The sequence below is a fragment of the Leptodactylus fuscus genome, chromosome 1 (genome assembly GCF_031893055.1).
Source record: "Leptodactylus fuscus isolate aLepFus1 chromosome 1, aLepFus1.hap2, whole genome shotgun sequence".
Classification (NCBI taxonomy): Eukaryota; Metazoa; Chordata; class Amphibia; order Anura; family Leptodactylidae; genus Leptodactylus; species Leptodactylus fuscus.
The window spans coordinates 221,029,835-221,042,940 of record NC_134265.1 but is presented as its reverse complement, the minus strand read 5'-3'; positions in this window follow the sequence as shown (position 1 = coordinate 221,042,940).

Genomic DNA, 13,106 nt, shown 5'->3' with positions numbered 1-13,106 from the left:
GTCAATGGTTGACACATAGCGAGTCCGTCCTAACTTCTCAATTAGTTCATCCACGCGTGGCATTGGATATGCGTCAAACTTGGATACCTCATTTAGACACTGAAAGTCATTGCAAAAGCGGAGGGTCCCATCCGGTTTAGGGACTAAGACAATAGGGCTCGCCCACTCACTCTTTGACGACAATCAGTTCCAGCATCTCGTGCCCCTTCCTCAGTAATTACTTCCCAGCGTGCTTCTGGGACACGATATGGCTTTAAATGCACCCGGACATGTGGCTCAGTGATAATGTCATGTTGGATCAGATGTATGCACCACGGTACTGCTGAGAACACATCAGTATTACGCTGAACCAACTCTCGTGACTCCTGCTTTTGCCTTTGCGTGAGAGCTTCGGAGATTTGTACCTCTGTCTCCGGAGTAGGAAGTGGGTTTCTCCTCTCAACATGGGTCTCAGCACTTGTTACCGCTGGAACATTCACTGCCTCGAGTGCTTCACGTTCAATCCAAGGCTTTAACATATTGATGTGGTATATTTGCTCAGACTTGCGTTTCCCGGGTTGGAACACCTTGTAGTTCACCTCTCTGACTTGGGATACTATCTCATAGGGTCCTTGCCACTTTGCCAGGAACTTGCTCTCCACCGTTGGTACGAGCACTAGTACTCGATCCCCTGGTTTAAAAGTGCGCAACTCGGCAGATCGATTATACAGTAGACCCTACTTTGAGCACTTTGAGCTCTCTCCACATTTTCTCGAACCAGGGGCAGGACTGCTGCCATTCTATCCTGCATACTGGCAAGATGCTCGATCACACTTCTGTATGGAGTGTTTTCCTGTTCCCAGGTCTCCTTTGCAATGTCAAGCAGACCTCTAAGCTGACGTCCGTAAACCAGCTCAAAAGGTGAAAATCCGGTAGAAGACTGTGGAACTCTTGTATAGCAAACAGGTACGGCAACAGACAGTCCCAGTCTTTACCGTCTTTGCTGACAACTTTCTTGAGCATCCCTTTTAGTGTTTTGTTGAAGCGTTCAACAAGACCATCGGTTTGTGGATGATAAACCGAAGTCCGTATGTGTTGGATTTTCAGCATTTTGCACAACTCCTTCATGACCCGTGACATAAACGGAGTTCCCTGGTCTGTTAATATTTCTTTTGGGATGCCAGTCCGAGTGAACATCAGAAAGAGATCCCGAGAGATTGCCTTAGCTGTGGTGGCTATCAGGGGTACTGCCTCTGGGTGGCATAATCTAAAATTACCAAAATAATTTGGTGTCCCCGGGAGGACTTTGGCAGCGGGCCCACTATATCCATGGCCAACCTCTCAAATTGAACCTCAATTATTGGCAGTGGGATTAATGGACTTCTATAATGGGGCATGGGTACTGACTTTTGGCAAACAGGATAGGACTCACACAAAGCCCTTCTGGTCGGTTTCCCAAGCCCGGAGTGGATGGCCCTGCAGGACTGGCCTGAACTTTTACTCCAGTCCAGGACCTACAAGTTAAACGCCTGTGCATACTGCAACAGTCTTGGGGAAAAATATCGGTTCTCCCACACTATACCTCTCTCCACTTCACAATATATATATACAGTAATACAGTATACTATACACATATTCTCCTATGTATTATATGTAAGAAGCTAAAGAATCCTGTGTATACATTACATTGCAAGTATCAAGTCCTTATTATATTATATATTTATAGTTCTTCTGGTTGGTTCTGAAAACATAGGGCAAACATTATCAGAAAGCGTTAATTTTTGCTATGCAATTTTTGGTGTAAAGGTTGCACTTCCTAGAAGGCAAAATTACTAAGAGAATCTCTGTGTGAAGATTTAGCAGTGTAGCTAATGTATAGCTGCAAATTACCTGGTGGGTTGGTCTCCTGCACATATGTAAGCAAGAGACTCTGATCAGCAGTATGCTTGTTACTGTTACAGTACCTTTGGACAGCATCACATTATCCTACTAATATTATAAATGTGAAAGTTTGTATGTTGTGTGTTTGTTTCTCAATCATGTAAAAATGGCTGAACGGATTTGGATGAAATTTGGCACATAGATATTTGGAACCAATATTAACACATAGTCTATCCCGGTAAATGACATGCCTTCACAACTGTTATCAATTTATGTTCATATACTAGATTAAACTTCTCTTGCCAGCAGCAGTATCTATAATTGGAGTTTGCCGATAAAGCCTCATCTCTCTATGTAAATATATAGATAACACTGAGTCTATTGTGTAAAAGCATTTGCATATTATTTGATTTGCTCCAGTGCTGAAACACTGACATAGGAAAACCCCTTTAATCCAAAGTGGCAGTTTGCCAATTTTAAACATGCTGGGAAAAAGAAAATCTAATTTTTGGCAAAATTCTAAAACAACGAGAGCTATGAAGGTAGCCAGAAGTCAACAGAGTTCTCCTTAAGTGGAGTTGATAAGGACTGAGCAAGCTAGGCATCGAGCGGCTCTTAGAGCAGCCAAAACACTGGAGCAGGCGGTTAATTGACGCCAACAACACACTCATTATATGGCATCCCAGCGAGCTGCTGAGATGAATGAACAATCACATGCATAGCACGAGGAACAAGTTCAGCAGCTGAACAGCTTGAGAGCTGCCAAAATGCCGGAGTAGGCAGATCATCGACGGCAGCAATTTGCTGAATATAGGCGGATCATCAACGCCAACAACACACAGACGAAGTCGCGGGCAGAGGCTAGTACAACATAAGACCAAAAGCCTGGCAACATTAAGACTCCAGAACTGGAGAAGAAAAAGCCTGAAGAAGGTGTTAATTCTTTAAACACTTCAGTACGGGGTTCATTTTCCTGGTTCAGGACCAGACACATGTTCGTGTTTTTTCATATATGTGGTTATGATGGCTATAAAAATTTTTCCATTTGGATTATTCAATTAATTTTTGTCTTTTTGGGTGACACTTGGGGCTTTATTTTTATGCTATTTTTATCTTTACATGTTTTTTTTTTATTTATTTTTATATACACAAAAATCAAAACAAAAAACCCCTGAAATAGTATCTGTTTTTAGCATGTTTCACTTTTTTTTTTTTTTTTTTTTTTAAAGCACGTCAGCAGTTCTTTTCTGTTGCAGATTTTGCTGCGTTTTTTTTGAAGCCAGGGAGGGCTACAAAAGAAATGGGAAATATAAAAGAAGTACTACCGTATTTTCCGGACTATAAGGCGCACATAAAAACCTACGATTTCCTCAGAAATCGTAAGTGCGGCTTATAGTCCGGTGCGCCTTATATATGGATGGAAGCGGCGGCAAAGTTACAGCAGGGCTGCCGGACACTTCCCATTCATTTCTATGGGAGCCGGCATGCGAGCGCTCCCCATAGAAATGAATGGACAGACACTTCCCATTCATTTCTATGGGAGCCGGCATGCGAGCGCTCCCCATAGAAATGAATGGAAAAAAGCAGTCCATTCATTTCTATGGGGAGCGCTCGCATGCCAGCTCCCATAGAAATGAATGGGAAGTGTCCGGCAGCCCTGCTGTCACGCCGGCCTGAAACAGAACGTGAAACTTACCGAGCGGTGCAGGGCGGACAGGCGGGCATTCAGGCCTCCTCTTCCTCCGATGTCCTGACCACTTCCTCCGGCGCTCGCAAACTAATGGCCTGGGCGCATGTGCAATATCATAATGCTTCTACTACTGCGCATGCGCCCAGGCCATTATCAGCGAGCGGCGGAGGAGGAGGATGGAACATCGGAGGAAGAGGAGGCCTGAATGCCCGCCCACCCTGCACCGCTCGGAAAGTTTCACATTCTGTTTCAGGCTTTTATTTTAAAACGGGGGGGGGGTCGGGGTCGGGGGGGGGGGGGGGGGTAGTTTAATGTAACTTTTACGGTTGGGCTCTATCAGCATGATTTTGCTGATAGAGCCCCTCCTCGCCTGCCGAGCGCTTCCAATAGAAGCGGCTGGCACGCGGGGGGTTAAGCGGCCGCTGGCAAAGTCTGCCTGCCGCCGCTTTCAATAACATATAATGCGCACCGGACTGCGGCTTATAGTCCGGTGCGCCTTATATATGAACCGAGACGGACTATAAGGCGCTCATGGGCAATGCGGCTTATAGTCCAGTGCGCCTTATAGTCCGTAAAATACGGTATCTCCTGCTCAATCCAATCCTGACAAAACAAACACAGCATAATCTGCAGCAAAAACAGCTGCGTTTTCCGCAATGTGGGGCCTCAGCCTAAAATAGTTTTCCCTCTTCGTAATTTTTATTCTGTATTGCGTCGTTGGGGTTAAGGCTAGAATCTGCGGTGTCAGTGTGGTATTGGCATATTCAGTTTTTCTTTTTCTACTCTATTTATACTTATTATATTTATACTTATTTTACTTTAATTTTTTTAACTTATTTTTTTTACATTGTGTCCCCATAAGGTCATGATATACTTTTGGGGGTATTTTAACAGTATTCTAGACAAACGTGTGGAAGCCATGCCAGTAGTCATTCCACAGACAACAGACCTTAAAGGGGTTGCCCACTTTCAGTCCAATATTGACAAACAAATGTACAATAAAAAGATATACAATTTTCCAATATACTTTCTTTATCAATTCCTCACGGTTTTCTAGATCTCTGCTTGCTGTCACTCATTCTGTTACTTCTAGAGGATAAAACGCTGACCATGGTCATGTGATTTACGGTCCATGGTCATGTGATGCGCACACAGTCAGAGACCTGGAGGGAAGTTAAAAAAACAATAAAAAAAACCCTTCCCTCTTCCAATGATATTTCTGTATCCAGTCCGGTTAGATTGGCGTTTATAAAATCTTCTGGAGTTCTGTTTCATGCCAAATTTTCTCTGTGCAATAACAGGGAGGAGATTGATGTCCTTATTGATTGTGGTTCGGCTCTGAACCTTATTGACACTAAGTCTGTGCAAGACAGCTCTTTGAAGTTAAAGAGGACCTTTCATCAGATCGAACACATGCAGTTTTATATACTGCTGGAAAGCTGACAGTGCGCTTTCCCGATCTGTGCCCGGTGTAAAGAGCTATTGGTCCCGGTACTGTAGCGCTTTAGTGTCAGAAGGGCGTTTCTGACACTTAGCCAGGGATGCCCTTCTGCCCAGCAGCGCCTATTGCGCTGTACTGTGGAGCGGGGAGGAACTCCCCCCTCCCGCTCCTGATAATACTCATCTATGGACGAGCACTGTGAGCAGAGGGAGGGGGCGTTCCTCCCCGCTCACACTGTACAGCGCGATAGGCGCTGCTGGGCAGAAGGGCATCCCTAGCTAACTGTCAGAAACGCCCTTCTGACTGTAAAGCCCTACGGTACTGGGACCGATAGCGCTTTACCCGGGGCACAGATCGGGAAAGCCGACAGTGCGCTGAATTCAGCGCACTGTCAGCTTTCCAGCAGTATATAGAACTGCCTGTGCCCAATCTGATGAAAGGTCCTCTTTAAGAGAGTTGTCTCACCCTATTCCAGTGTCTGCAATTGACAATTCTCCATTGGGTCTTAATGCCATTACCCATTCTGTTGATGATTTTGATTTATGTTTAAAGCCTGATCATGAAGAATAGATTGAACTGTTTATTTTGCCTAATTTACCTGCCAGTATTGTTTTGGGGCTTCCCAGAAGGGGGAAGCATAATCCTGTAATTGATTGGCCCAATAATGTTATTTTGTCCTGGGGCAAAGAATGTGTTAAAAAGTGTGGTGGTGCCATGATTGCCACTATAACTGATTATACCTTACCTGCTGAAATATCAGATTTTCATGATGTCTTTAGTGAATCTGAATCTAAGACTTAACCACCTCACCAGGAGTATGATTGTTCTATCTATGATTCATTCTATCGCATGAGGGCTTCAAGATGGACCCAGATAAGGTTAAAGCTGTGTTGGAATAGCCAAGGCCAGAGACCTTGAAAGCGCTACAGAGGTTTCTGGGCTTTGCCAATTATTACAGGAAATGTATGAAGAATTTTTCTGTGCTTGCTAAACCTATAACTGATTTGACAAAAAAAGGGGTGAATCTCTCGCAGTGGCCTTTGAAGGCATTGGAGGCTTTTGAAGCCTTGAAAGCTAGGTTTAGCTCAGCCCCTGTGCTTATCCAACTGGGACTTTAACATGGTATTTTCGGAACACACAGACAAGACTGTCTATATGGGATCGTCCCCCACATGCACTAACTCATCTTGCGAAAGAGTTTAGATAATTGATTCGTTCCCATGCTTTTTTTCTGACCTATGGCACATGAATAACCCCACAGGACGGTCATATACTCTATGTTCTTTTCCCACCCCCATTCCAGAATTTATTGGAGATTGGAGTTCTCTCCTTGTCTGATTACCCTGATCTCAGTGAGCCTAGTCCCCTCTTTGGTCCTGACCCGTTGCTGTCACTGGAGGGTTTACTTAAAAACCCAACTATGCAGTCTGCCCTATGTCATCACTTGACTAATTTGATGATAATGGGGGCTCAGTCCCTTCAACTGCGACCCTATGGGAAGCACACAACTCGGCAATGAGAGGGGCACTGCATTGCTTTGGCGTCTATGCTTAAGAAGGATAGGCAGGCGACATTCCAGACCCTTGTGAATCACATATGTATGCTCTCCTCCTGTCTAGCGGAGCATCCCTCCTTTTTGACCCTGCATTGCCTAGTGGCTGACCCTCCAGAACTTCGTGACTTGGTCACATCCTATGTCCAGAGTCTACTACTCTATACAAGTCAGCACTACTATGAACATGGTAATAAGGCTCATACCTTTGTAGCCAGGATGCTTAGAGATCACTACACTTCTACGACCCCACACGTAGTTCGGGAATTCTCTGGTCACACTTAGCACCATCCCAACACCATAGCAGCGACCTTTGTACAAATTGAAACACCAGAAAGACTGTGAACATGAAGGAAGTTGCCAACTTCTCCTACTCTTCTCCTGGGCCTGGATGCAGAAAAGGCCTTTGATCGCCTTGATTTTGAATTTATGTTGGCCACCCTGGAGGAGTTTGGTTCAGGCGTTCTACAATGTCCCTTTAGTGGTAGTAAAACTTCCCCATTCCTCTCCTCCTCCTTTCCCATTGGCAATGGGACCCGACAGGTATGCCCTCTCATATTTGCGCTTTGTAGTGAACGGCGAAACCCAGTATTGCAGGGATTAATGTATGGGACAGAGTTTAAGATTTCACCCTTTGCTGACAACATACTTCTCACTGTTACTCACACCCTGGGGGCATACAGACGACTGTCTGGCTACAAGATCAATTTCTCCAAGATGGAGGCCCTCCCAATCAATATTCCCCACATCTTTTATCACTCCAATGCAACTACAACTATCAACAGAAAACATGGAATTTTTTTTGCCTTCCTCTGGATCAACACTGTAAGGTACTGTAGGGTTATAGGTTGGACTTGATAAACTGGTGTTTTCATCCAACCTCATCTACTATGTAACTATGTAACAGTTTGTCATCTACTAAATAGTTTGTCATCTACTAAATAGTTTGTCATCTACTATGTAACTATGTAACAGTTTGTAAAAAAAATATATATATATTTTTTCCGACTTTCCCCACATGGGATAAATGATGCTATTTTTGGATAGTGGGAGCCTATAGTGTTTTTAAATGTAAGGGTTTTCTTAAAAATAAAGAATAAAATATAAACAAAACTTTTAACAGTTTTTTGTTTTTTTTTTTAAACTCTTTACTTGTTCCATAAGGGGACTGGTATCTTTATGTTTAATGGGCATAGGCAGTCAGTATGCCATTGCTCAGTCTCCTAAATGCCATTGCAACTCCTCAGGCCCCAAAATCTTATCCCGGGGGATCTGAGAGCTGGCAGGGAGGGTCAAGTTTGCCCCTGGATGCCATGATTGATATCAATCACAGCATCCAGAGGGTTATTCCACCAGTCAGAACATCTTTCGCCTCTGGCAGCTAGTCCCGGGCCTCGTCTTTATAACACAGCTGAATGCTGGAAGTAATCCTGCAGACATAGCTCCTGTGCCTGCAGATAACAGCGCCGTTCTATTACTGTGCTTAGTGTTATGTACATGCTAAGGGTCGGTTCACATTAGCATATGTATTCTGTCTGGTTAGAGTCCATATGGAGACCACCCGGACAGAATACAATCGCAATTGCAAGCGCTGTGCTGTAAAAGCGTATGGACCCCATAGACTATAATGGAGTCCGTGTGCTTTAACTGCACAGTGCTTGCAGTTGTGTTGGTATACCGTTCGGAGGGGTCCTCATGCGGACTCCCCCGGACAGAATCCAAACGCTAATGTGAACCACGGTAAGTGCAACGTAATAGTATGGCACAGAGTGGGAAGGGGTTAATTTTGGTACTTTATATGATAATTACTGTAGCTTCTGTACTTCAAGTGGATAAATCCTAAAATTTGGCTAAAATTGCAACCTTCTTGTTCTATTAGAGCAGTGATGGCGAACCTATAGCACGTGTGCCAGAGAGAGCACACAGAGCTCTCTATGCTGGCACGCGTACTGTTGCCCAGATCGCTCACTAATGGGGAATTCGGTACAGGATTCCCCATTGAGCGATCGCTGCCTTCAGTTGTATGTGCAAATGCACATACAGCTGAAAGCAGCCAGTGTAGGCCGCAGATCGTGCAACCGCAGCCTACACTGACTGCAGAGTTTGACCTCTACCCCGATGCAGGCGCGATGACATGAGTTATCATCGCCTGCAGTCAAAAGGAAATGGACGCCAGCGGCTCTTCATGGGTAAGTATAAGAGTGTGTGTGAATGTCATACTGAAGAGCATATAATACTGGGAGGGATGCGTACTGAGGAGCATATAACATGGGGAGGATGTGTATTGAGGAGCATATAATACTGTGTGTGGGGGGGGATACTGAGGAGCATATAATACTAAGGGGATGCGTACTGAGGAACATATAATACTGTATGTGTGGGGGTACTGCGGAGCATATAATACTGAGGGGATGCGTACCGAGGAGCATATAATACTAAGGGGGAGGGCTACTATGGAGCGTATAATACTGTGTGGGGCCTACTGTGGAGCATATAACACTGTGGGGGGCTACTGTGGAGAATATAATACTATAGGGGGGGGCAATGCATATAGTACTGTCTGGGGTCCCCTCACTATTTATATCACACAGAGTCTGTTTTATGGCAGATGTGATATATTAGTACAGGCTGTAGTAACATTGCAAGGTCACTATAAAACAGATCCTGTGCGATGTAAGTAGCGAACATTAATTGTTCAAAGTACTAAATGCACAGACCTTTACCTTTCAGTACAAAGTTATTTGTATTATTGAAAGCTCTGTAAAGCCCCATTCACATGACTGTAATTTGTGGGTCTGTAACTGTCCACAATTGTGGATCCGCACAGTATTAACCCCTTCCCGCCAACGGCATTTTTTCATTTTCATTTTTAACTCCCCTCTTTCCAAACCCCATAACTTTTTTTATTTCTCCGCTCTCAGAGCCATATGAGGTCTTAATGTTTGCGGGACAAATTTTTCTTCATGATGCTGCCATTATTTATTCCGTATAATGTACTGGGAAGCTTCCAAAAAAAATTAAGAATGGGGGGATTTGAAGAAAAAGTGCATCTCTGCGAATTTCTTACGGGCTTCGGTTTTACGGCGTTCACTGTGCAGCCAAAATGACAGGTCACCTGTATTCTATGTTTCGGTACAATTCTGGCGATACCAAATTTATATGGTTTTATTTATATTTTAACCCCTTAACAAAAATCCAAAACTGTGCCAAATTTATTTTTGGTCTTTTTAGTTATACCATTTTTGGGAATTGCTTTGATCATTTTTTTATTCAAATTTTTATCAGAGGCAAAACAGTGAAATAATGGCGGTTTGGCACTTTTGACTTTTTTTTTCCCGCTACAGCATTTACTGTACAGGAAAAATATTTTTATAGATTTGTAGAGCAGGCAATTTCGGACACAGGGATACCTAACATGTATGTGTTTCACAGTATTTAACTACTTTTATATGTGTTCTAGGGAAAGGGGGGGCGATTTGAATTTTTTTTTTGCATTTATTAGACCCCCTAGGAGTCTTGAACCCCAGGGGGTCTGATCACTAATGCAATGCATTACAATGCGAACGCATTGCAAAAAATAATAAATTTCTTTTGCAGGTTGCATAGAGCAGCCTGCAAAAGAAAAGCACTGCAGACAGACCGGGGAGCATTTACAAGGCTCCCGTTTGTCATACCAACATAGGCCTACAAAATGGCGGTCCCATGTGCTGCCGTGAAAATGGAGCCTCGGTCAGCTTTGGCCGAGGAACAGGAGGGGTTAATGCCACCGATCGGTCCGGGCACCGACCGGGGGCATTAGCGTTGGGTGTCTATGTAAAATAGTAGGTACCCTGCAGCTATGACGGCCGCCCAACTCCCAGGCGGTCGCCATAGTTAAACGCCTGGCATCCACCGAACTATTACGGCACATGTTGGGAAGGGGTTAAGTTTAAACTACCATGTTGGCAGTTCACGAAAATTTAGTGGGTTTTGGGTTGCAGTTTGGGCACTCGGTCTCTAAAAGGCTCCCCATCACTGTATTAGTGATGGCCTCTAGTGAACCAAACATGTTAGCCAGTAACTAGACTGCACAGTTTACTTGTGGAGGGGTGGAAGAAAGAAAAATAAAAATTATGATCTGATGGTAATACCATTTTGACAAATGTTACTCAAGCTCTACTCAGGGAAAGTCTGATCCATGACTTTTTCATATGTAAGTGGAGAAATATTGATTTGAACTTAAAAGAGAAGAAATCTCTATATTGAGAAATTCAAATGGGTCAGACGACTTATAAGGAAGATTATTCACAGGGCTGCTTGGATACTGTGTTTACAGTTGATTGTGGCATCTGATGGGTTAACCTTCTAGCATTGGCATAAATGCGCTTTGTAAACCTCGTTCCAACATTGGTTACTTTTTTTTTTTTTTAAATTGCAGATAATTCAATAATTATTTACAGATGTGGGCTTTTTTTTTTTTTTAACACTTACTGCCAAGGATATACGTAATATGTATCTATATGAGATGGTTAATCTGATACAAAAAAAGGAAAAAAAACAAAAACCTACATGAACTTATTAATGTACTCTGTCAAAAAACTGGATTTCAACTAATCACTTTGTCCCAGAAGTTTGTATGCAAATATCAACATGAAAGAGAAAGTTTGATACTGGAATCTTCAGAATATTTCCATTACTCCAGAATCATGTTGTCTCGTGCTCTATTGGTGCTTGGTGGAGTCAGTGGTGTAACTTGAAGCACCTGGACTCAATGCAAAATCTGTAGCACTATCTACTTTGTACTATTTAAAATACAGGTATAATGTATGTAGCACAGGGAACTGTAGGCCCCCTTACACCCCTGGGTGGTGCAAGGCTTGAATCCAACTGCCATGGAAACTTAAAGGTGTTCTCAAGGATAAACTGATAATTAACCCCTAAACTAAACTCCCTCCCCCACTTCTAACTTGCAAAAAAAAAAAAAAAAAAAGAAAAAAAAGAAAAAGGGATCTATAAATTACCCATATCCTTGGAGCAGTCATGTGACCACCCCAGGAACACTTTCTGATAATCCAGTGACATTCCGTTTCACCGCTTGGTCACGTTCCGTCACCATTACTCGTCTCCACCAGCCCCCACCATCCCCGCTTACCAAGCCTTCCTGTGTCCAGGGACGGCACCTCCCTGTCTTCTAGCAGTGGGCAAAATAGATTAGCCAGGGAAATGGGGGTGGGGCTAGAAATGGACAGGATCACTGTGGGAGGAGATAGGCTTGGTCAGACAGCAGGTTTTGCAACAGAGAGGAGGGGGTTGAGTGAGAGGGAGTTAGTGCAGCAGCTACAGAGGAATCTACACATCTGGAAGCTAACAGCATGTGAACAAACATAGAGGATGCAGCAGCAACCAGACACACTCAGAAATCGCTCCAAAAAGGTATATTGTAGGTGTACTTAACCCATGACTAGAACTAACAGAGATATATATATATATATATATATATATATATATATATATATATATATATATATATATAAAATTCTGTGTGAAAAAACCCTTTAAGCTATGAAGCTTCCTGGACACAGTTTTGTGCCAATGTGCCAGTTACAAACAATAATGCAAAATTGTATGAAGAAATCCATTCAAAGCATTAGGTGGCATTTTTACAATTTGCTAGGTATCTGCAATCAGAAAAGTGAAGGGTGCAATTTTTGGGGCACAAAAACTGCCCTGGCACTGGAGGTGTTATGGAAGGGATTGGAAAGTATATTTTGCAACACTCCATGCTTTTTGTATATTGCGTCTACTCTGAGTGGTTTAAATTGTCCGGAACAGAAGAAAACGCAGAACACAGGCAGATGCAAATACATAGATTTCGATACAGTCTAATCAATGCTCAGCGGATCTTAAAGCTACACTAACTTACTGTGGAAATACTGTACATATTCTGACTGCATTTGTATATAGAAAGCAGTTATAGCCATAAGGGTTCGAATATACGTTTCATCCACATGCAGCAGTAAAATATCCACATGTAAATTGACATGAGGAGCAGACATTTTCACAGTGGACTGCACTCTCTGCAATGCATACGATGGAATCCACTGCAAATCCGTCTGCATGTAAAACAGCCCATATGGGTGTGTTCTTGGGGGTCTAATTGTCTAAAAAAAATAAGAAACACAAGGTGGTGCTGTTGTAAACCATCTTCTTCAAGCTCATAGTCATTTACCTGTGATTCATATAAACAAGTGTGTCAATACAAGAGTATCACAAACAAGGTTGTGTCTACAGTATTTCACTACAGACCTGAATCCCTTCCCCTAAATATTCTAAATTAAAATAATGTCGCTTTGGGGCAGCATTGTCTTTAACCACAGGGAGTGATTTTCTGCAAGTGTTTTATTCTTTTGACCTCTTTCTAATACTAATGTATCCACCGCTTCACTGTCCTGATGCCCTAAACTACAAGTCTGTCCAAGGATATTTAAGGCAAAAAAAAAAAAATATATATCTTTTCACTGTGCTTAATATGAAACACACAGGCAGCTGTAAAAACTTTTATTTTTTTATTGCTTCTCTTTTCT